A 24,409-nucleotide genomic window follows, 5' to 3' on the forward strand; every position below is an offset into this window, starting at 1 on the left:
GGTTGGATGATCTGGTTCTTGCTGGCTGGTCCACTTGTCTTCAGTTGTCGGTTTCAGTCGACTGTGGTGGATCCAATGCACAACAGCTGCAACTTTAACACTAGTGGGAGTGGGTAAGATTTCAGTATAGGGCCCATCTCATATGGGTCCTAGAGAAGTTGGAGTCCACTTTTTAACCCAAACAGAATCTCCAGGTTTAAAGGGGTATTCTGGGTCTGTTAGACTTATAGGCATTCTTTTCTGTACCCAGCCATGGATCTCTTGCATGGCTATTCCTAAAGCCTGCATTTGTTTTGTTTTGTTTTCTTTTCTTTTTTTTTTGAGACAGAGTCTCGCTCTGTCACCCAGACTGGAGTGCAGTGGTGTGATCTTGGCTTACTGCAAGCTCCGCCTCCCCGGTTCATGCCATTCTCCTGCCTCAGCCTCCCGGGTTCATGCCATTCTCCTGCCTCAGCTGGGACTACAGGTGCCTGCCACCACGCCCGGCTAATTTTTTGTCTTTTTAGTAGAGATGGGGTTTCACTGTGTTAGCCAGGATGGTCTCGATCTCCTGACCTCGTGATCCACCCGCCTCAGCTTCCCAAAATGCTGGGATTACAGGCGTGAGCCACCACACCCAGCCACATTTGTTTTCTTAAAGTTAATTCCCCTAGTTCTCAGAGGTTTCCTTTAATTTGACTTATGATTGGGGGAGGCCGACAGAATAAAATCTCATAGGGTGAGTACCGAGTTTGTTTGGTGGGGGTGCACCTGACGTGGAAGAGGACTATAGGCAAAACCTGATTTCATTTCAAATGAGTCTTTTGGCAATATTTCTTCAGTAGCTGCTTGAGTGTCCAGTTCATGCATTTTACTTTTCCTGAACTTTGTGGCGGATAGGCTATATGTAACTTCCATTTTATTTTTAACAGTTTTGTTAAATCTTGCATTATTTCAGCTACAAATGCCAACTTACTGTCTGACTCTAAAGTTAAAGGCAGTCCAAACCTGTGGATAATATCTCTTAACAGTACTTTAGTCACTTCTCATGCTTTCTCTGTTTTGATGGAGAAAGCTTCAACCCACCCTGAACAGGTGCAAACAAACACTGGCATGTACCGATAGCCTCCAGCACGGGGCAGTTCGGTAAAGTCTATAAGTAAGTTTTCACCAGTAGTAGCTGAACTGAAACTGGGAGCAACTCTGGTCTGGGTTCATCAGTACCCAGTTCCCCAAAAGGCTGTACAGGGTGTCTGCAAACATTTAGAACGGCTCTATAAACATGGGATCTTAATCCGATGCCAGTGCCCCTGAAATACTCCACTTTTGCCAGTATGAAAGCCGCTGCTGGGACCAAGGTCTGATGAGTAGACACCGGTGCAAGATTTGCATGCTGTAAACCTTGCCATGGTGACCATCCATCCAGTGGCACCAAACCCATATACTTTAATGGTACTTATTCCAACAAGTGCCACTAGGTTTACAGTCTTAAAGGATGCTTTCTTTTATATTCGCTTAGCACCAGTTAGCCCATTTTTGCATTTCAATGGGACAAGGAATCTATGCAGCTCACCTGGACTAGGCTCCCACAAGGGTTCAAAAACTCTCCTACAATCTTTGGGGAAACACTGGCTTCAGACCTCAAGGCCTATACCCTGCCAAATGATAACTGTGCTTGTTACAGTACACGGGCGACCTTCTTTTGGCGGCCCCAACCCAAGAGGACTATTATCAGAGAACTCAGGACCTCCTCCATCTCCTGTGGAAAGCAGGTTACAAAGTATCTAAAAAGAAAGCCTAAATTTGCCATAAAGAGGTTAAATATCTAGGTTTCATAGTGAGTCATGGGGAATGCTGGCTTGGCTATGAGTGAAAGCAAGACGTTTGTGCACTACCAATCCCAACCACCCAATGTCAAATAAGAGAATTTTTAGGGGCAGCAGGATTTTGCCGCATCTGGATTCCATATTTTTCCTTGATGGCTAAGCCGTTATATGAAGCCACAAAAAGGGGAGAAAAAAAAAAACCCTCCTTTGGGAGACTAATTAGAAAATGCACTCAAACAAATCAAGGAAGATTTAACTCAGGCCCTAGCCTTAGGACTACCAGATATAACTAAGCCTTTCTTTCTATATGTTTATGAACAAAAAGGAATGGCTATAGGAGTTCTGACTCAAGTTCTAAGGTCATAACATCACCCAGTAGCATACTTATCCAAACAATTGGACTCTGTGATGCTAGGATGGCCTCCCTGTGTTAAGGCATTAGCCGCCACCACCTTGCTAAACATAAGAGGCTAGCAAATTGACTCTAAGAGCCACACTCAGTCATAACTCTGATGGACCGACTCCCAGTTCCTGTGTACCTAATTGGGGTGACGAGCCACTCTCACTATCTCCAGTTTCCTTAGTTGGGGTGGCGAACCACTCTTGCCATCTCCAGTTTCCTTTTCCTAACCAACTTAGTGAGCCACTCTTGCTTCCTGTGTTGATTGGGGTGAGAGTTTCATCTGAATTGACAGCCACTCTCATCGCCCCCAGCCTCTCTGGGTGGGACTATTAGGCACACCCTGGGAGGTGATCAGGCTCCCTTTCTGTCCTTACAGGATGGGTCCTGCCTTGGACCCCAAAACCTTAGCACGATTCCTGAAGCATGCTGTTTCTAGAATCATCCTGTAGCTCCTCTCAGGTTCTGTTGTGCTGCTGGGTAGGGGTGCCAGGTCACGGAGAGCTGATTTCCCCTCTGGGCTGAAGTTCTCCTGGTGGTGCCTGGGGTCATAGGTCTCCCCTGGCCCAGGGCTCCAGCCCCCCATAGGCAAAGGAGATAGTAAGCCTGTCATCTCCACTCCTGGCTGGCTCGCCAAGAAATGTTGTGGGAAACTGAGGAATGGAGAGACCAATATGAGAGTACAGAAGGATGTTTATTTTTAGGTATGCACTGGCTGAGTGGATTTATATCCAAAAAGCTGAGCACTAAACAAAGACAGAGCAGGGTTTTTATAAGTGGACTTATAAAAGTAAAACAAAAGCAGTTAATCATATAGTGCATAACTTGTGGCCTTGCATAGCTGGTGGCCTTGTAGCTGTGTCAAAAGAAAAACAAGAACTGGCTAAATACAGACATTCGTAAAACCTAATCATGCTTAAGAAGCCAGAGAAAGGAGTAACTGTAAAGGAATTTGTCTTTCTCTTTTTTTTTTTTCCTTCAACCTTGTTCTGGAGGGGAGGGATGTCTGGAGCCAGTTCCTTTGGCCTTGGCTTCTCAAACAGCATTGTCTTATAACTGTCCTTGAAGTGAGCTTGCTAGGCCGAGGAAAACTTTTTTTTTCTTTTTAACCCTTGCCTTGCCTGTTACTTTTCTTGGAGTGAATGAATGCATATTTATTTTTAAATTTCTGCCTCAATCTCAGCACTTTGGGAGGCTAAGGTAGGTGGATCACGAAGTCAGGAGATTGAGACCAGCCTGGCCAACATGGTGAAACTCTGTCTCTATTAAAAATACAAAAATTAGCCAGGTGCGGTGGCATGCTCCTGTAGTCCCAGCTACTTGGGGGGCTGAGGCAGGAGAATTGCTTGAACCTGGGAGGTGGAGGTTGCAGTGAATCGAGATTGCGCCACTACACTCCAGCCTGGCAACAGAGCAAGACTCCGCCTCAAAAAAAGAAAAGAAAAGAAAAGAAAATGGTTAAAATGGAAATTGTTATGTTTATTTTACCATAATTTTTTTTTTTTTTTAAAGAAATGAGCTATCAAGCAAAGCAAAGACATGGATAAATGTTGAATGTATATCAGTAAGTCAAAGAAGCAAGTCTGATGGCTTTTTACTGTATAATTCTTTTTTTTTTTTTTTTTTTTTGAGACAGAGTCTGGCTCTGTTGCCAGGCTGGAGTGCGGTAACATGATCTCGGCTCACTGCAACCCCCACCTCCCGGGTTCAAGCGATTCTCCTGCCTCAGCCTCCCGAGTAGCTGGGACTACAGAGGCCTGCCACCATGCCTGGCTAACTTTTGTATTTTTAGCAGAGATAGCATTTCACCATGTTGGCCAGTATTGTCTTGATCTCTTGACCTCGTGATCCACCCGCCTTGGCCTCCCAAAGTGCTGGGATTACAGGTGTGAGCCACCGTGCCTGGCCATGATTCTACTTGTATACATTATAAAGGTAAAACTACAGAGATGAAAAACAAGTTGGTAGGAATTCAGTAAGGGAGGAGGATTGAATAGGTAAATCACAGGATATTTTAGGATGGTGACATTATTTTGTGTAATACCATAATGGTAGTGACATGATACATGACACCTTGCATTTGTCAAAACCCTTAGAACCTAATGTATGCAAATTAAAAAAAATCATTTAAGAGCTCAGATAGATGATCCCAAGATGAAATAAAGAACGTGACAAAATAATCTAACCGTATTATGAAAAAACCTCAATGAAGGAAATGGGAGAAAATTGCTGACCTAAGTAACTTTGGAAATGAGTGGATTCTGTAAAACTAAATGCAAAAGGAATACAGACTGGGGAGCAATATGGCCAAGCAGAGGCCTCCAGAAATTGTCCTCCCTGCAGGAACACCAAATCGAATAACTATTCACACAAAAAACACCTTCATTACAACCAAAAATCAGGTGAGTAATCATAGTAACTGTTTTTAACATCACATTAAGGAAAGAGGCACTGAAGAGGGTAGGAAAAATAGTCTCAAATTGTCTACAGCACCCCTCTCTGATCGCCTAGCTGTGGCTGCATAGCACAAAGCGAGAATCTGTGCACTTGTGGGAGGGAGAGTGCAGTGATTATGGGACTTTGCATTGGAGCTCAGTGCTGCCCTGTCACAGCGGAAAGCAACATAAGGCAGAACTCAGCTGGAGGCCAAGGAGGGAGCATTTGCATCAGCCCTAGCCAGAGGCATATTACCCATCCCAGTGGTCAGAACTTGACCTCTGGCAAGCCACCACCATTTGGTAAAGGGCTCTGGGGTCCTAAATAAACTTGAACGGCAGTCTAGGCCCTGAGGATTGCAATTGCTGGGCAAGTCCTGGTGCTGTGCTGGGCTTGGAGCCAGGGTACTCATACTCAGGTACATGTGACATGTACATGGAGCCATGGAGGCCAAGGCAGTGCTTGCATCATCCCTCTCCCAACCTCAGGCAGTGCAGTTCACAGCTCTGGGAGGGACTCCTCCCCTCTACCTGAGGAGAGAAGGGAGAGTAAAGAGGACTTTGTCTTGCAACTTGGATACCTGCTCAGCCACAGTAGGACAGGGCACAAGACAGAATCCTGAGGACCCCATTCCAGGGTCTAGCCATCACATGACATTTCAAGACACACCCTGGGCCAGAAGGGAACCCACTGCCTTAAAGGGAAGGAATAATCAGTGGTGGTAACCAGGCATTATTCCCCCTGGGCCTTGGGTAAAACTCAGAGCTGTGTTGCCTTTAGATGTGACCCAGCACATTCCTAGATGTGGTGGCTACTTGAAGAAAGAAGACGGAGGAGTAAAGGGCATTTTGTCTTATAGCTTGGGTACCAGCTCAGCCACAGTGGGATAGAGCACCAAGCAGGCTCTTGGTGTCCCCAATTCCAGGTCTTGGCTCATGGATGGCATTTCTGGACCTGCCCTGGGCCAGAGGGGAGTCCTCTACCCTGAAGGGTGAGTCCCAGGCCTCACAGCATTCACCACAAGCTGATTGAAGAGCCGTTGGACCTTGAGTGAACATTGTTGGTAGCCTGGCAGTACTTGCCGCGGGCTCTGGGCAGTGGTAACCATGAAGAGAGACTCCTGTTTGTGGAAAGGGGAGGAAAGAGGGGGAAGGACTTTGTTTTGTGGCTTGGATGCCAGCTCAGCAGCAGTAGATAAGATTTCTAAGGTTCTTGGCTCCAGACTCTGGCTCCCAGTGGCATCTTTGGACACACCTAGGGCCAGGGGGAACTTACCACCCTAAAAGGAAGGACACAAGCCTGCTGTATTTGCCACCTGCTGATTGTAGATCCCTTGGGTCTTGAGTGAACATAAGTGGTAGTCAAGCAATGGTCACTGTGGACCTTGGGTGAAACCCAGTGCTATGTTTGTTTCAGGTCTGACCCAGGACAGTCCCAGTGGTGGTGATCACAGGGGAACTTATGTCACCCCTCTCCCAGCTCCAGGAAGTTCAGTACAGAGAGAGAGAGACTTCATTTGTGGGGGAAAGTAAAGGATGAGAACAAGAGTCTCTGCCTGGTAATCCAGGGAATTCTCCTAAATCTTACCCAAGACCACTAAGGCACTACCTCTATGAGTCTGCAAGAGCCACAACATTACTGGGCTTGGGGTTTCCCCTAGTGGAGATACGGCTGCAGTGATAAAAAACTTAAATCACAGCATCCGAGTCCCTTCGAATGGCTGGAAATCCTTCCCAAGAGGGACAGGTACAAACAAGCCCAGACTGTGAAGACTACAATAAATACCTAATTCTTCAATGCCCAGACACTGATGAACATCCACAAGCATCAAGACAATCCTGGAAAACATGACCTCACCGAATGAACTAAATAAAGCACCAGCCACCAGTCCCAGCTGTCTCTTAGCAGAACTGATCAAGCAGAAGAAAGAATTAGTGAGTTTCAAGACAGGCTATTTGAAAATACACAGCCAGAAGAGACAAAAAAGAATTAAGAAGAAGGAAGCATGACTGCAAGATCTAGAAAATAGCCTCAAAGGTGGAAATCTAAGAGTTATTGGCCTTATAGGTCTGGGTAGAAAGTTTATATAGAGAGATAACAGATAGTTTTCCAAACCTAGAAAAGGATATCAATATTTAAGTACAAGAAGGTTGTAGAACACCAAGCAGATTTAGCCCAAATAAAAGTACCTGGAGACACTTAATAACCAAACTCCCAAAGGTCAAGGGTAAAGAAAGGACCCTAAAAGCAGCAAGGGGAAAAGAAACAAATAACCTACAATGGAGCTCTAATATGCCCGGGAGCAGACTTCTCAGTAGAAATCTTAAAGGCCAGGAGAGAGTGGCATGACAAATTTACAGTGCTGAAGGAAAAAAACTTTAATCCTAGAATAGTATATCCAGTGAAAATATCCTTCAAATATAAAGGAGAAACAAAGAATTCCCCAGACAAACAAAAGCTGAGGGAATTCGTCAACACCAGACCTGTCCTACCAGAAATGCAAACGAGAGTTCTTCAGTCTGAAAGAGAAGAATGTTAATGAGCAATAAGAAGTCATCTGAAGATATAAAACTCACTGGTAATAGTAAGTACACAGAAAAGCACAGAATATTATAACACTGTAATTTTGGTATGTAAACTACTCATATCTTCAGTAGAAAGACTAAAAGATGAACCTGTCAGTGTTACAGCTTTTTTAGAATTTGTCCAGCAGGCTTTCTTGTTTTTGCTGGAAGCCTCCCTCGCAAAAAATGAACCTGTCAAAAATAAGAAGTACAACAACTTTTCAAGATACAGACAATATAATAAGATATAAATAGAAAAAGCAAAAAGGTAAAAAGCAAGCAGATGAAGTTAAAATGTAGAGTTTTTATAAGTTCTCATTGCATGTTTGTTAGTTCATTTGTTTATGCAATCAATGTTAAGTTGTCATCAGCTTAAAATAATGGGTTTTAAGATATTATCTGCAAGCCTTATGGTAACCTCAAATTGAAAAACATACAACAGATACATGAAAAATAAAAAGCAAAAATTTAAAATATACCACCAGAGAAAATCACCTTCACTACAAGGAAGACAGGAAGAAAGGAAAGAAGGAGGTTAAGACTACAAAACAACCAGAAAACAAATAAAAGGCAGTAATAAGTTCTTATCAATAATAACATTGAATATAAATGGACTAAACTTCAATCAAAAGACACAGAGTGGCTGAATGGTTTAAAAAAACAAGACCCAATGATCTACTGCCTGCAAGAAATATACTTCTCCTGTGAAGACACACAAACACTGAAAATAAATGGATGGAAAAAGAAAGGGCAAGAGTAGCTATATTTTTGTAAGACAAAATAGATTTCAGGACAAAAGCTATTTAAAAAAGACAAAGAATATTATTGTAAAATGATAAAGGGGTCAATTTAGCAAGAAGGTAATAACAGTTATAAAAATATATGCACTTAACACAGGAGCACCCAGACATATAAAGCACATATTATTAGAGCTAAAGAGAGAGACAGACCCCAATGCAATAATAGCTGGAGCCTTCTACACCACATTTGCAACATTGGACAGATCATCCAGACAGAAAATCAAAAAAGAAACATCAGACTTCGTTTGCACTATAGACCAAATGGACCTAATAGATATTTACAGAACATTTCATCCAACAGCTGCAGAATACACATTCTTCTCCTCAGCACTTACCTCACTCTTAAGGATAGACTATATGTTAGACCACAAAATAAGACTTTAAAAATTGAAAAAAAAAGCCAGACGTGGTGGCTCACACCTGTATTCCCAGCACTTTGGGAGGCCAAAGTGGGCAGATCACCTGAAGTTGGGAGTTCGAGAGCAGCCTGACCAACATGGAGAAACCCCGACTCTACTAAAAATACAAACAAAATTAGCTGGGCGTGTAGGCGCCTGCCTGTAATCCCAGCTACTTGGAAGGCTGAGTCAGGAGAAGCGCTTGAACCCAGGAGGCGGAGGTTGTGGTGAGCCGAGATCGCGCCATTGCACTCCAGCCTGGGCAACAAGAGCGAAACTCCGTCTCAAAAAAAGAAAAAAAAAAAAGAAAAAATTGACAAATAATTGAAAAAAAAAAAGAAATTATATCAGGTATCTTCTCTCACTACAATGGAATACAACCAAAAATCAATAATAAAAGGAGTTTTGAAAACTATACAAACATATGGAAATTAAACAATATGCTCCTGAGTAATCATGGGTCAATGAAGAAATTAAAAAAGAATTTTTAAAATTTCTTGCAACAAATGAAAATGGAAACACAACATGCCAAAACCTATGGGATACAACAAAAGCAGTATGAAGAGGAAAGTTTATAACAATAAGCACCTACATTAAAAAAAAAGTAAAACATCAAACAAACAACCTAATGATGCATCTTAAAGACCTAGAAGGCCAGCTTGGTGGCTCACACCTGTGGCCAGCACTTTGGGAGGTTGAAGTGGGCAGATTGCTTGAGCCCAGGAGTTCAAGACCAGCCTGGGCAACATGGCAAAACCCCATCTATATAGAAAATACAAAAGAGAGAGAGAGGGAAAGAGAGAGAGAAAGAGAGAGAGAGAGAGCTAGAAAAGCAAGAGTAAATCAAACCCAAAATTAGAAGAAGAAAAGAAATAATAAAGATCAGAGCAGAAATAAATGCATTTGAAATAAGAAAACAATACAAAAGATCAACAAAATGAAAAGCTGCTTTTTTTTTTTTTTTTTTTTGAGACTGAGTCTTGCACTGTTGCCCAGGCTGGAGTGCAGTGGTGCGATCTCAGCTCATTGCATCCTCTGCCTCCTGGGTTCAAGCAATTCTCCTACCTCAGCCTCCCAAATAGCTGAGATTACAGGCACCTGCCACCACGCCTGGCTAATTTTTCTTTTTTTTTTTTGTATTTTTAGTAGACACAGGGTTTCACCATGTTGGTCAGGCTGGTCTTGAACTCCTGACCTCGTAATCCACCCACCTTGGCCTCCCAAAGTGCTGGGATTACAGGCGTGAGCCACTGCATCTGGCCAAAAAGTTGCATTTTTGAAATGATAAACAAAAGTGACAAACCTTTAGCCAGACTAAGAAAAAAAGAAGTTCCAAATGAATAAAATCAGAGATGAAAAGGAAGACATTACAACTGATACCACAGAAATTCAAACTTCATTAGAGACTACTGTGAACAACTGTATGCCAATAAATTGGAAAAACCTAGAAGAAATGGATAAATTCCTAGGCACATACAACTTACCAAGATTGAACCATGAAGAAATACATATCCTGAATAGACCAATAACAAGTAATGGGATTAAAGCTGTAATAAAAGTCTCCCAGCAAAGTAATGCTCAGAGCCCAATGGCTTCACTGCTGAATTCTACCAAACATTTAAAGAAAAACTAATACCAATCCAACTTAAGTTATTCCAAAAAATAGAGGAGGCGGGAATACTTCCAAACTTACTCTATAAGACAAGTACTACCCTGATACCAAAACCACACAAAGACACATCAAAAAAAGAAAACTACAGGTCAGTATCTATGGTGAACATTGATGCAAAAATCTTAACAAAATATTAGCAAACTGAATTCAACAACACATTAATAAGATCATTTATCATGACCAAGTGGAATTCATCCCAGGGATACAAAGATGGTTCAACTTAATCAATGTGATACATCATATCAACAGAATGAGGGACAAAAATCATGTGATCATTTCAATTGCTGCCAAAAAAGCATTTGATAAAATTCAACATCCTTTCATGATAAAAATCCTCAGCAAACTGGGTATAGAAGGAACATGCCTCAACACAATAAAAGCTGTATATGACAGACCCACAGCTGGTATCACACCAAATGGGGAAAAACTGAAAGCATTTTCTCTAAGTTCTGGAACAAGACAAGGAAGCCCCCTTTCACCACTGCTATTCAACGTAGGACTGAGCAATCAGACAAGAGAAAGAAATAAAAAGCATCCAAATTGAAAAGAAAGAAGTCAAATTGTCCTTGTTTGCAAATGATAAGAGCTTGTATTTGGAAAAACCTAAAGACTCCATAAAACTACTAGGACTGACAAATTCAGTAAAGTTGCAGAACACAAAATCAACATACAAAAATCAGTAGCATTTCTATATTCCAACAGTGAGCAATCTGAAAAAGAAAGTAATCTTATTTATAATAGCTACAAATAAAATAAAATATCAAGGAATAAACTTAACCAAATAAGTGAAATATCTCTACAATGAAAACTATGAAACAGTGATACAAGAAATTAAAGAGGACACCCAAAAAGTGAAAAGATATTCCCTATTCATGAATTAGAAGAATCAATATTATTAAAATGTCTATATTACTCTAAGCACTCTACAGATTCAGTGCAATCCCTATCAAAATATAAGTGACATTCTTCACAGAAATGTAATCCTAAAATATATATGGAACCGCAAAAGACCCAGAATAGCTAAAGCCATCCTGAGCAAAAAGAACAAAACTGGAGGCATCACATTACCTGACTTCAAATTATACTACAGAGTGATAGTAACCAAAACAGTATGGTGCTGGCATAAAACCAGACACATAGACCAGTGAAACAGAATAGAGAACCCATAAACAAATCCATATAACTACAGTGAACATTTTTGACAAAGATGCCAACAACATACCTCGGGGAAAGGACAGTCTCTTCAATTAATGATGGTGGGAAAACTGGATATCCATATGCAAAAGAATGAAACTGGACTCCTATCTCTCACTGTATATAAAAATAAAATCGAAGTGGATTAAAGACTTAAATCTAAGACCTGAAACTATGAAACTACTAAAATAGAACATTGGGGAAACTTTCCAGGGGTATTTTATGGGTTTGTCATATATGGCTTTTATTTGTAGCTATTGGGTAAGGATTTCTTGAGTAATAGCTCATAAGCACAGGCTACCAAACAAAAATGGACAAATGGGATCACATCAAGTTAAAAAGCTTCTACACAGCAAAGGAAACAATCAACAGAGTAAAGAGAAAACTCACAGAATGAAAGAAAATATTTGCAAACTATCCATCTGACAAGATATGAATAACCAGAATATATAAGGAGCTCAAACAACTCAAAGGGAAAGATATAATAATCTGATTAAAAAATGGATAAGAGATCTGAATAGACATCTCTCAAAAGAAAACATACAAATGGGAAACAGGTATTTAAAAGAGTGAAATGCAAATGAAAACTACAATGAGCTATCATCTCACCCTAGTATTTTAACTTTTGGATTTTATCCAAAAGATAGTCAATAACAAACACTGGCACAGATGTGGAGAAAGGGGAACCCTCATACACTGTTGATGGGAGTACATATTAGTATAACCCCTACGGAGAACAGTATAGAATTTCCTCAAAATACTAAAAATGGAGCTACCATATGATCCAAGAATCCCATTGCTAGGTATATACTCAAAGGAAATCAGTATGTTGAAGACATATCTGCACTCCCTTGTTACTGCAGCACTATTCACAATAGCCAAGATTTGGAAGCAACCTCAATGTCCATCAACAGATGAATGGATAAAGAAAATGTGGTACATATACACAATGGAGTACTATTCACCCATAAAAGAGAATGAGATCCTGTCATTTGCAACAACATGGATGGAACTGGAGGACATTATGTTAAGTGAAATAAGCCAGGCACAGAAAGACAAACTTCTCATGTTCTTACTCATTTGTGGGAGCTAAAAGTTAAAACCATTGAACTCACAGAAAGTGTAGAGTGATGGTTACCAGAGACTGAGAAGGCCAGTGGGTGAGAAATGGGGATGGGTAACATATATAAAAATATAGTTAGATACAATGAATAATATCTAGTGTTTGACAGCACAACAGGGTGACTACAGTCAGCAATAATTTGTTGTATATTTTAGAATAACTGAGGGAGTACAGTTGGAATGTTTGTAACACAAAGAAAGGATGAATGCTTGAGGTGATGGATACCCCATTTACCCTGATGTGATTACTATACATTGTATGCCTGTATCAAAATATCCCGTACACTCCATAAATATATACACTTACTATGTACCCATAAAAATTAAAAATTAAAAAAACATAAATTTCTCTAGCTTTATCTTACATGTTTTACCACCAGCTAACATATATAACATTAATAATTAACATCCCAGGAATAATCCAGTACTGAAGACCCAATGCTCTACCAAGTGAACCTTGCCTTCCCATGAAAGAACACTTTAAGAAGCTACTGACTTACTCAGCATTGCTCTAGTGCAGTACTACCACCCTTGGCCCTGGGCAGACAGGGCCCTGTCACCCTCCATCCCGCTGTGGAGTACCCACCTTGAAATTTTAAGTTTCTCTCTTTTGACTGGGACAGGTTGGGACTAGTAGTGTTCTCCAGGTGGGATGCTGTAAACTCAGTTTCTCCCCTTCAAGTGCTCTCTAACCTTCTTCCTAGTGCATGGGGTCAAACAGATGCCCTGAGGAGCTGCAGAACGTGTGCCTATGGGGTGGTCTCAGAGCCCAGTGGCCAGGCCACATTTCCAAAAGGGCAGCCTGTGGGGGCAGATCACTCCTGCTGGCCAGCACAATATTATTTTACTGGCTCATGTGAAGTTGGACCATTAGGATGGTGCCGATGCAGATTTCGATTGACTGGCACAAGCAGACACTGAGCTGCTATACCTTAGCACTTTGTTGATCTTCCCCCTCATATATCTTGGAATTTCTGCTGCTTCTCTACTACTGACCTTTTGGCTTGGGCTGCATGTGTGGGCCTGTCCACTGACTCTTGCCTGTGTACACTGTGACATCTCCTATCCAGAGCACTCTTGTGCAGATGGGCCACTCATCTATTCTGCCTGCTGATGAAAGGGAAGGGTTCCACTGACACTGAGGAAGATTACATTCAAGGAAATGCAATGATAACACCCTAATGAGTTCAAGAGAAGACACAGTTGGAAGGTGAGTCATGTGTTTATGCCATAAAATCTGAAATGATAGGCTGGGCATGGTGGCTCACGCCTGTAATCCCAGAACTTTGGGAGGCCCAGGAGGGGGGATCACCTGAGGTCAGGAGTTCGAGACAAGCCTGACCAACATGGAGAAACCTTGTCTCTACTAAAAATACAAAATTAGCCAGGCTTGGTGGCGCATGCCTGTAATCCCAGCTACTTGGGAGGTTGAGGGAGGAGAATTGCTTAAATCCAGGAGGCAGAGGTTGCAGTGAGCCAAGATCGCACCATTACACTCCAGCCTGGGCAACAAGAGTGAAACTCTGTCTCAAAAAAAAAAAAAAAAAAATCTGAAATGATAATTTAACATTACCAGAAAAGTAGTTGTCATTTCCATTCAGACTCTGGATAAGACGTGCATTTGTGTTAGTCATCAATGAAGCATGATAACAGAGTCACTGGAGCCACGTGCTTATGGTGGATGATTCAGTGTCATGAGTTAAAGGTTTTAAGGATCAGCAGAAGCTGAAAGGTCTATATTGCTTCAATACAAACAGGTTCCAAACAGTCATGGCACTGTGAGTAATAACAGCATTGCTACCTTCTTCAGGAGTGGGAGCCATGAAACCAGCGAGGAATGGTGCATTTGAAAATAAAGAACATAAAAAGATGGTTCTCAAACCAGAACAGAAAGACACGGCACCTGGACACTACAAAGAATCTTCATGCGCACTGACTTGACAACAAATACCTGAATACCTCTTCTATACTCATTCTAAATCTTCATCAGTAAATCACCATAGCTCACGTGAGCTCATGAGTTTTGCAATACATTTTAAAACATATTGTTAATATTAACATTCCCCCCACCCGTACACACGCCCACACACACTGGCCCAGGGCCTTGCACACTCCAGGGAAACAGTTTTCTGTGGAAGGTGGTGGCAGCAAGTTTGCACCCCCCTCCACCCCACCGCCCCTTGGGGCATTTGGCATTGTCTGGAGACAGTTTAGATTGTCACAGCAGGTGGGAGCAGGCATTGCTTCTGGCATCTAGCAAGCAGAGGCCAGGGATCCTATGAAACATCCTGCAGTGCACAGGACAGCACCCAGGGCAAAGAATTGATTTGGTCCCAAATGCTATTAGTGCCAAGATTGAGAAACTGTTAGGGCATCCCTGTTCTAGTAAGCTTATTTTTAGGCTTATCTGTTCCCCTACAGCAGTGTTTTTCAAAAGGAGCCACAGACCACTGCCTCAGACTCACATGGATGTCATTTAAAATGCCTATTTGCTGGGCGCAGTGGCTCACACCTGTAATCCACTTTGGGAGGCCGAGGCGGGCGGATCATGAGGTCAGGAGATCGAGACCACAGTGAAACCCCATCTCTACTAAAAATACAAAAAAAAAAAAAAAATTAGCTGGGTGCGGTTGCAGGCGCCTACATGTAGTCCCAGCTACTCCGGAGGCTGGGGCGGGAGAATGGCATGAACCTGGGAGGCGGAGCTTGCGGTGAGCCAAGATGGCGCCACTGCACTCCAGCCTGGGCGACAGAGCGAGACTGTGTCTAAAAAAAAATAAATAAATAAAAATAAAATAAAATAAAATAAAATGCCTACTTACAGATCCTTACTCAGATCTCTGTGGATGGGGTCCTGGAATAAGCTTCCAGTGATTCTTGAAACTGTGAGAGCTGGTGCTCCAGAAATGGCCACCCATCTAGATTCCTTTACCTGGGGGTTTGTTCATTCTCTCAACGAATATGAATTGGGTGCCTAGTCTGTGCTAGGCACTGTGCAAGGCGCTAGGGACAGATGAAGTCTCTGTCTTCAGGTGCTTAAGTTGGGGCCGGGAGCCAGAAAATAATAAACATATAATATGAGATGAGTGGTAGAGGTGCTGCAAATTAAAACTACACAGGTCAAAGGGGATAGAAAGGGACTGGGGATGGATTTGTGTGTTTGTGCTGCTTTGTGAGAGTATCTAGAGGAGCCTTTCAGGCAGAGGAACAGCAAAAGGGAGGAGGCCAGTGGGCAGAGCAGGGTGAAGGAGAGGCATGGTGTTGGGAACTGAGGCCAGAGAGGGAGCTGTGTATCAGGTCACCCAGGGTCGGGTGGGTGAAAAGGCCAGGGGTAAGAGATAAGCAGAATCGGAGGATACAGACTCTGATAGGATCTTGGAATGCTGTGAGTAATGGGGAAACTGCTTGGGGTGGTGGGGGGAACTCAGTGATAGGGGTTTTGCATTGCAATACCCACAACAGCACAAATGTTTAAGTGGAGGAACGTTTGGCCACATTTGTCAAATGCCTACAATTTGCCAGGAATTTACACACGTGTTCTAATTTGAACTTACAACAATACTATGAGATGAGTGTTACTGTCCCCATTTTATAGATAAGAAAATTTCAGACCCAGAAAAATTAACCTGACAAAGGTTATACACGACAAGTTATTAGGGCCCGGTGGCTCATGAGTGTAATCCCAGTACTTTGGGAGGCCGAGGTGGGTGGATCACAAGGTCAGGAGTTCGAGACCAGCCTGACCGACAGTGAAACCCCGTCTCTACTAAAAATACAAAAATTAGCTGAGCATGGTGACATGTGCTTGTAATCCCAGCTACTTGGGAGGCTGAGGCAGGAGAATCGCTTGAACCCGGGAGGTGCAGGTTGCGGTGAGCTGAGAGCGCACCATTGCACTCCAGCCTGGGTGACAGAGCGAGACTCCATCTCAAAAAAAAAAAAAAAAAAAAGGAGAGGGTCTTATTATTTGATCCTTAGAGGACTTTATTATTTGACCCTCAGTTCTTATTTATTTTCTCATGTTGCTGTCATTGATTCCTTCTTAGTATTACATTTGAAGAAAGAAAATGATGTTACTGGTAGGAAGGCACTGGAAAGATGACAAAACAGCAGGTGTGGCTAGAGTTTCTTGTGCTGGGCTGTCCTCGCTGTTGGTTACTTACACACTTGGCCTGGCCCAAAATGCCACAAGATGGCAGCATCTTAAACTCATTTGTTTGGTGGCCATTCATGCTCCACAGTCGACTTTTTCAGTATGAAGATACTGAATAAAAAATAGCACTTTGGGAGGCCAATGCAGGAGGATTGCTTAAGCTCAGGAGTTCAAGACTAGCCTGGGCCACATGACAAAACCCCATCTCTACAAAAAATATAAAAACTGGCCAGGTGTGGTGGTGCGTGCCGGTAGTTCCAGCTACTTTGGAGGCTGTGGTTGTAGTGAGCCGAGATCATGCCATTGCACTCTAGCCTGGGTGACAGAGCCAGGCTCTGTCTAAAAAAAAGAGAGTTACAGCCTATATTTGGAAATGGAGCCATTATAACAAGAAATATGTATCTGGAAATAGAGTGAAAGCCCCTAAGTTCACAGAAATATTTTACCCATTCACAAGCATTAGGCATTTGCCTCCATCCAAGTAAGCAAGATTTAAAAAAATCATTTTCAATGCCATGTGAGAGTTATGCAAAATAGTAGAATGCAATAATTTCAAGTTTCCATTTGGGGCAGCAGAGAGACCTGTGTAAAAATTCTAGCTCTGACATTTAGCTACATGATGTTAGGCAGATGAAAATCATTTCAAACTTATTTCTTCATTTGTATAATTCCTACCCCTTAAGTTAACTGTGAATATTAAATAGCACACATAGAGCTGTAGGTGAAGTGCTTGACACCACTCAATGTGTAGTAGCCATTATATAATAATTATTTATTGTTGTTTTTCTCTAGCTTCCTAATGCCAGAATGGTAGGAAACCTTAGAGATTATCTAGTCCAATGCCTCTCCATCTTGGATGCACTTTGGAATCACTTGGGGAGCTGAAAAAGTCTGCTGCCCAGGGTCCCAGCCCAAGGCTGTGGTCTGGGGTGCAGCACAGGCATTAGGAGATAGTCTCCTCTGTCACCCCAGGCTGGAGTGCAGTGGCAAGATCATGGCTCATTGCAGCCTCGACTTCCTGGGCTCAAGCCATCCTCCCACCTCAGCCTCCCCAATAGCTGGGACTACAGCTATGCACCGCCATACCCCGTTGAGTTTTGTATTTTTTGTAGAAATGGGGTTTTGCCATGTTGCCCAGGCTGTGAACTCCTGAGCTCAAGCAATCCACATGCCTTGGCCTCCCAGAGTGCTAGGATTACAGGCGTGAGCCACCGCGCCCGGCCCATTTGGATTTCTTAAAGCTCTCTGGATGATTCTACTGCCAGGCAAGATTTCAGAGCCCCGACACCGGGCAGTGGTTGACTTGTGGTTTGGTAAGAGAATTTACCGACAATAGTATAGGTTTGAAAAAAGGAAAGTTTATTAGAAAGGAAGAATGTTGCAAAAGGGTGCAGCAGGGTGCCTCAGTGAGAGGACTGAGAGCGCTGCCCTCCATGGGTTTTTCCTTAGGGGTATTTATGGTTGTCAAATGAGTTTTGGCATTCCAGAGATGTATAGAAATTTTAGTTACTTATAAGTTTTTTGGGGGGAAGGAAATCTGAAAGCAGAAGCCTGCTTTAGATAATAGGAAAGTCCTTTTGGTGCTATCTTGGCTCACGGCAACCTCTGCTTCTTGAGTTCAAGCAATTCTTGTGCCTCAGCCTCCTTCATAGCTGGGTCTGGAGGCACCCGCCACCAAGCCTGGCTAATTTTTTTTTTTTTTGGTATTTTTTTAGTACAGACGGGGTTTCACCATGTTTTCCAGGCTGGTCTCAAAATTCTGACCTCAGGTGATCTGCCTGCCTCAGCCTCCCAAAGTGCTGGGATTACAGGTGTGAGCCACCATGCCCCGCAGGGAAGTCTAATTACTTCTAATTTTCTCCCAGATAAGGAGTTTTGCCTCAGTATGGCCTGTTTGATGGTCACCAGGTGGTCTTTCTTCCCTTCTAAATTCCTCAGATTAGGAGTTTTAGTCTCTGGGGCCTGTTTAGTGGTCACTAGGTGATTTTTACTCTCCTCATTTTCCCCCAACCAATATTTTGGTCAAATCTTTGACCCTTTAGTTCCCCCATGCTCATGTCTACCTACTGCCTATTGGTGTTACGTGCATCCTTGTGAAGAGACCACCAAACAGGCTTTGTGTGAGCAATAAAGCTTTTTAATCACCTGAGTGCAGGTGAGCTGAATCCAAAAAAGGAGTCAGCAAAAGGAGAGAGATAGGGGTGGGGCAGTTTCATAGGATTTAGGTAGGTGGTGGAAAATTACAGTTAAAAGGGGTTGTTCTCTTGTGGGCAGGGGCAGGGGTCACAAGATGCTTGGTGGGGAGTTCCTGAGATTCATTGCCCAGGAGAAGGAATGTCACAAGATCAGTTAGGATGGGGCAGGAATAAATCACAGTGGTAGAATGTCATCAGTTAAGGCAGGAACTGGCTATTTTCACTTCTTTTGTGGTTCTTCAGTTGCTTCGGGCCATCTGGGTGTATATGTGAGGTCACAGGGGATATGATGGCTTAGCTTGGGCTCAGAGGCCTGACATTCCTGTCTTCTTATATTAATAAGAAAAACAAAACAAAATAGTGGTGAAGTGTTGGGGCAGTGAAAATTTTGGGGGGTGATATGGAGAGATAATGGCGATGTTTCTTAGGGCTGCTTCGAGTGAGATTAGGGGAGCGTGGGAACCTAGAGTGGGAAAGATTAAACTGAAGAAAGATTTTGGGGTAAGGGGTGATATAGTGGGGTTGTTAGAAGGAGCATTTGTCATATAGAATGATTGGTGATGGCCTGGATGTGGTTTTGTATGAATTGAGAAACTAAACAGAAGACACAAGTCCTAATAAGAGAAGGAGAAAAACAGGTATTAAAGGACTAAGAATTGGGAGGACCCAGGACATCCAATTAGAGAGTGCCCAAGGGGATTTAGCATAATTATTTGCTTGGTTGGCGAGTTTTTGGGCTCTATCCTTGAGTTTTTTTTTTTTTTTTTTATGTTGTCATATACCAGGCCAGATTGATTTAGGTAAAAGCAACACTCTTCATTTAAAAATATACAGAGTCCTCCTTTTTTTTAGCAGTAAGTCAAGGCCTATTCCTCGATCTTCTTATATTAATAATAAGAAAAACAAAACAAAATAGTAGTGAAGTGTTGGTGTCATGAGGGCAACAGGAAGCTGTTTGCTAGCTGCTGCTTTAGGTACCTTATCAGCATAAGTGTTGCCCTGAGCGATGGGATCTGATGCCCTTTGATGCCCCTTGCAGTGAATGACCTCAGCTTCCTTGGAAGTAGAGCAGTTTTAAGAAGAGTTTATTAAGGAGGCATTAATAATGGAGGACCCTTGTGGAGTGAGGAAACCTCTTTCTGCCCATATAACAGCATGGTGGTGAAGGATGTGGAAGGCATACTTGGAATCTATATAGATATTGACACGTAGTCCCTTTGCAGGAATGACGGCTCAAGTTAAGGCAATGAGCTTGTTGAGAGGTAGTGGAAGGGGACAGGGCCATAGACTCAATGATAGGTGTGGAAGACGCTATAGCATAGCCTGCCTTTACCGGTGATTGGTGATTGGGCCTGGAAGAACTACCATCAATAAACCAAGTGTGGTCTAGGTGGGGAACAGGAAAGAGGGAAATATGGGGAAATGGGGAGAATGCCATGTGGATTAGAGAGATACAGTCATGGGGTTCAGATGTAGTATCAGGAATGAGATGAGAGGCCGGATTGAAGTCTGGCCCAGGAACAATGGTAATTGTGGGAGATTTAACAAATAGTGAGTACAGCTGAAGGAGCCGGGCGGGGGGGCAGTATATGCATCAAACATGAGGAGGAAAATAGATTTTGAAAGTTATGGGAACTGTAGAGAGTAAGTGGAACATAGCTTGTGATTTTGAGGGCCTCTAAAAGTATTAGAGCAGCGGCAGCCACCGTATGCAGACATGAGGGCCAGCCTAAAACAGTAAGGTCAAGTTGTTTGGACAAAAAGACTACAGGGTGCAGTCCTGGTCCTTGTGTAAGAATTCTGACTGCACAGCCCTGCACTTCAGCTGTGTGTAATGAAAAAAGTTGGGATGAGTCAGGGAGAGCTAGTGTGGGAGCAGTCTCTACAGCTGTTTTCAAGGAATGGAAAGAGGAGTGGGGAAAGGATTTAGGATCTATGGGGTCAGCTAGGTTTCCCTTTGTGAGTTTATATAATGGTTTTGTTAGGATGGCAAAACCAGGTATCCAAAGGTGAAAGTATCCAACCATGCCCAGGAAGGAAAGGAGTTGTTGCTTTGTAGAAGGGGTTGGGGTTTGAGAGATCAGCCGGACATGATTGGCAGGGAGAGCATGCGTGTTTTCATGAAGAATTATGCTGAAGTAGGTAACAGGTGGAGAAGAAATTTGAGCTCTGGAGGGGGATACCCGATATCTCTTGGGGAATAAATGTTGAAGGAGCAGGAGGGTGTCTTGTTGAGAAGATTCAAAGGAGGGGCTACAAAGTAGAAGGTCATCAATATATTGAATAAGGTGAGAAGCACAGGGGTGGAAGGAGAGTAAATCATGAGAAAGAGCTTGGCTGAAGTAATGAGGGCTGTCCCTGAAGCCTTGCAGCAGTACAGCCCAGGCAAGTTGCTGAGACTGATGGGTGTCAGGGTTAGTCCAAGTGAAAGCGAAGAGAGGCTGGGATGAAGGGTGTAAAGGAATAGTAAAGAAGGCATCTTGGAGATCCAGAACAGAATAATGGGTTGTGGAGGGAGGCATTGAGGATAGGGCAGTATATGGGTTTGGCACTATAGGATGGATGGGATGGATGATTTGATTAATAAGGCAAAGATCCTGAACCAACCTGTAAGACTTGTCCAGTTTTTGGACAAGTAGGATAGGGGAGTTGTAACCCTTTTAAAGCCTGCCGTGGGATGGGATACTGGCATTGAGTGGGGTAAGGGTGATTAGGTTTTAATGGGATGATAAGGGGTGCATGATCGGTCACCAAGGAGGAAGTAGAGGTATCCCATAATTATGGATTAAGGTAGGGAGATACAAGAGGAGGATGTAAAAGAGGCCTTGAGTTGGGTAAAAGTGCAGCAATGAGATGTGGCTGTAGCCCAGGAATAGTCAGGGAAGTAGATAATTTGGTTAAAATGACTCGGCCTAATAAGGGAACTGGGCAGGTGGGGATAACTAAAAAAGTGCATAAAAGAATGTTTTCCAAGTTGGCACCAGAGTGGGGGAGTTTTAAGAGGATTAGAAGCCTGGCCATCAATACTCACAACAGTTATGGAGGCAAGCGAAACAGGCCCTTGAAAAGAAGGTAATGTGGAGTGGGTAGCCTCCGTATCGATTAAGAAAGGGATGGACTTACCCTGCACTGTAAGAGTTACCTGAAGTGTCTGTGATGGTCCAGGAGGCTTGTGAGGTGATTGGGCTGCGTCAGTCTTCAGCCACTAAGCTGAGAAGATCTGGGAAGGAGTCAGTCAGAGAGCCTTGGGCCAGAGTTCCAGTTGGACAGTCCAATTTCCAGTGGGGTCCTGCACAGATGGGACATGGCTTAGGAGGAATCCCAGGCTGTGGGCATTCCTTGGCCCACTGGCCAGATTTCCGGCACTTGAAGCAAGATCCTGCGGGAGAAGTTCCTGGAGGAACGCTTGGCTGCTGCGGTTTAGGCGTTTTGAAGTTCTTGTGTGCTGGAGATGTGGCTGGGGTTTCTCTCACAGTGGAGGCAAGTAATTGCAACTCAGAAATACATTGCCATTTGGCTGCCTCTTCTCTATTATTGTACACCCTGAAGGCAAGGTTAATTAAGTCCTGTTGTGGGGTTTGAGGGCTGGAATCTAATTTTTGGAGCTTTCTCTAATGTCAGGAGTGGATTGGATAATAAAATGCATATTGAGAATAAGACGGCCTTCTGGCCCCTCTGGATCCAGGGTGGTAAAGTGTCTAAGGGTTGTTGCCAAACAGGCCATGGACTGGGCTGGGTTTTTATACTTGATCAAAAAGAGCCTAAATGCTAACTGATTTGGGAGAGGTCAGCTAAAGAAAAAGGAGCATCAACCTTGACTATGCCTTCAGCTCCAGCCACCTCTGTAAGAGGAAATTGTTAGGCAGGTGGGGGAGGGCTAGTCGCAGAACGAAACTGTAAGCCGGACTGGGTGTGAGGAGGGGAGGTGATAGAAGGATTATAGGGTGGAGGAGCAGAGGCTGAGGAAGAATTGGGATCTGGCTCGGCCTGGCGAGGAGCAGCATGGGGAGTGGGGAAAGGTCAGATGGGTCTGTAGAAAAGGAGGATTCAAAGGACTCAGAGCTTGGGGTGGAGCCTGAAGGAACAGACTGGAGAGAAAGAAGAAAGATTTGGGATGAGTCACATTGGGAGCAGAGACTAGGGAGGGACCGATGTGTAAAGAATGCCTAGACATCAGGCACCTCAGACCATTTGCCCGATTTTCGACAAAAATTATCTAGGTCTTCTAGGATAGACAAATCGAAAGTGCCATTCTCTGGCCACTTGGAACTATTTTTGAGTTTGTATTGGGGCCAAGTGGTATTACAGAAGAAAATAAGATGTTTAGGTTTTAGGTCAGGTGTTAGTTGAAGGGGTTTTAGGTTTTTAAGAACACAGGCTAAGGCAGAAGAAGGGGGAATGGAGGGCAGAAGGTTGCCCATAGTGAAGGAGGTAAGTTTAAAGAGAAAGGTAGAGACACAGGGTGGGGGGTGAGGGTGAGCAGCCCTGGGCTGTAATGTGGGTGAGCAGCCAAAGCAGGCGTCCCCACAATTGACTTGCCACCAAGGAAATGTGGGTAAATGGCCAAGGCAGACATCCCTGCGGTGATCAGACACCAATGGAATGTGGGTGAATGATCAAGGCAGGCATCCCCGCAGTGATCAGACACCAGTGGAATGTGGGTGAATGATCAAGGCAGGCGTCCCTGCAGTGATCAGACACCAAGGGAAGACTGTCTTCCCAAATCTGTGACCAACGTCGGAGTTTTTGAGTTCATGGATAAAATGTGTCTCCTTTGTCTCTACTAGAGAGGAAAAAGAATTGGAATTAGAAGGACAGGGAGACTGAAGGGTAGCGAGAGAGGCTGGAGAAGAGAGTGAAGAGACCACTTACCTGATCTGAAATTGGTGAGATGTGCTTTGGGCTGATTTGAGGACCCAAGGTCGTAGGTGGATCTCCTCAAGGAGTGAGGGCGAGGACATGGGACCAGTCTCCTGAAGGAGTCCCCCTGTCCCGGGTCTTCAGCACTAAATGTTAAATGCGTCCATGTGAAGAGACCACCAAACAGGCTTTGTGTGAGCAATAAAGCTTTTTAATCACCTGGGTGCAGGTGGGCGAATCCAAAAAAGGAGTCAGCAAAGGGAGAGAGATGGGGTGGGGCAGTTTTATAGGATTTGGGTAGGTAGCGGAAAATTACAGTTAAAGGGGGTTGTTCTCTTGTGGGCAAGGATGGGGGTCACAAGGTGCTTGGTGGGGAGCTCCTGAGATTCATTGCCCAGGAGAAGGAATGTCACAAGGTCTATTGATCAGTTAGGGTGTGGCAGGAACAAATCACAGTGGTGGAATGTCATCAGTTAAGGCAGGAACTGGCTATTTTCACTTCTTTTGTGGTTCTTCAGTTGCTTCAGACCATCTGGATATATATGTGCAGGTCACAGGGGATATGATGGCTTAGCTTGGGCTCAGAGGCCTGACAATTGGGGTCTCAAGAAAGGGAAAACACCACAATGAAGAGGGGTGTTGAGTCTGGCTACTTCCTGCTGAAAGGCGGCATTGAAGGGATAGTTGCGTTTTTTCCTTTCTTGCTCTGTCATAAAGGGAATGAAGGGTCATGAAAAACTCGTTCAGGTCGGGAAAAACCAGATTCCATCAAGAGGCCCCATGCAAATGGAAGTTGCTATTACAGGCTGG

General features: G+C 43.5%; 1 long non-coding RNA gene and 1 other non-coding gene across 3 annotated transcripts in view; both read left to right on the top strand.

Annotated features, from left to right (window-relative positions):
* LOC115838576 overlaps positions 1–24,409 on the top strand; it is a 60,405-nt gene that overhangs the window by 15,668 nt on the left and 20,328 nt on the right. The gene's annotated exons all lie outside the window — the stretch shown is intronic.
* On the top strand, positions 7,321–7,381 carry LOC115830525. Its single transcript, XR_004026076.1, has one exon. It is a non-coding gene; the product is annotated as a U7 small nuclear RNA (small nuclear RNA).

This window comes from Nomascus leucogenys, chromosome 15, assembly GCF_006542625.1.
Source record: "Nomascus leucogenys isolate Asia chromosome 15, Asia_NLE_v1, whole genome shotgun sequence".
In the NCBI taxonomy this organism is placed as follows: domain Eukaryota; kingdom Metazoa; phylum Chordata; class Mammalia; order Primates; family Hylobatidae; genus Nomascus; species Nomascus leucogenys.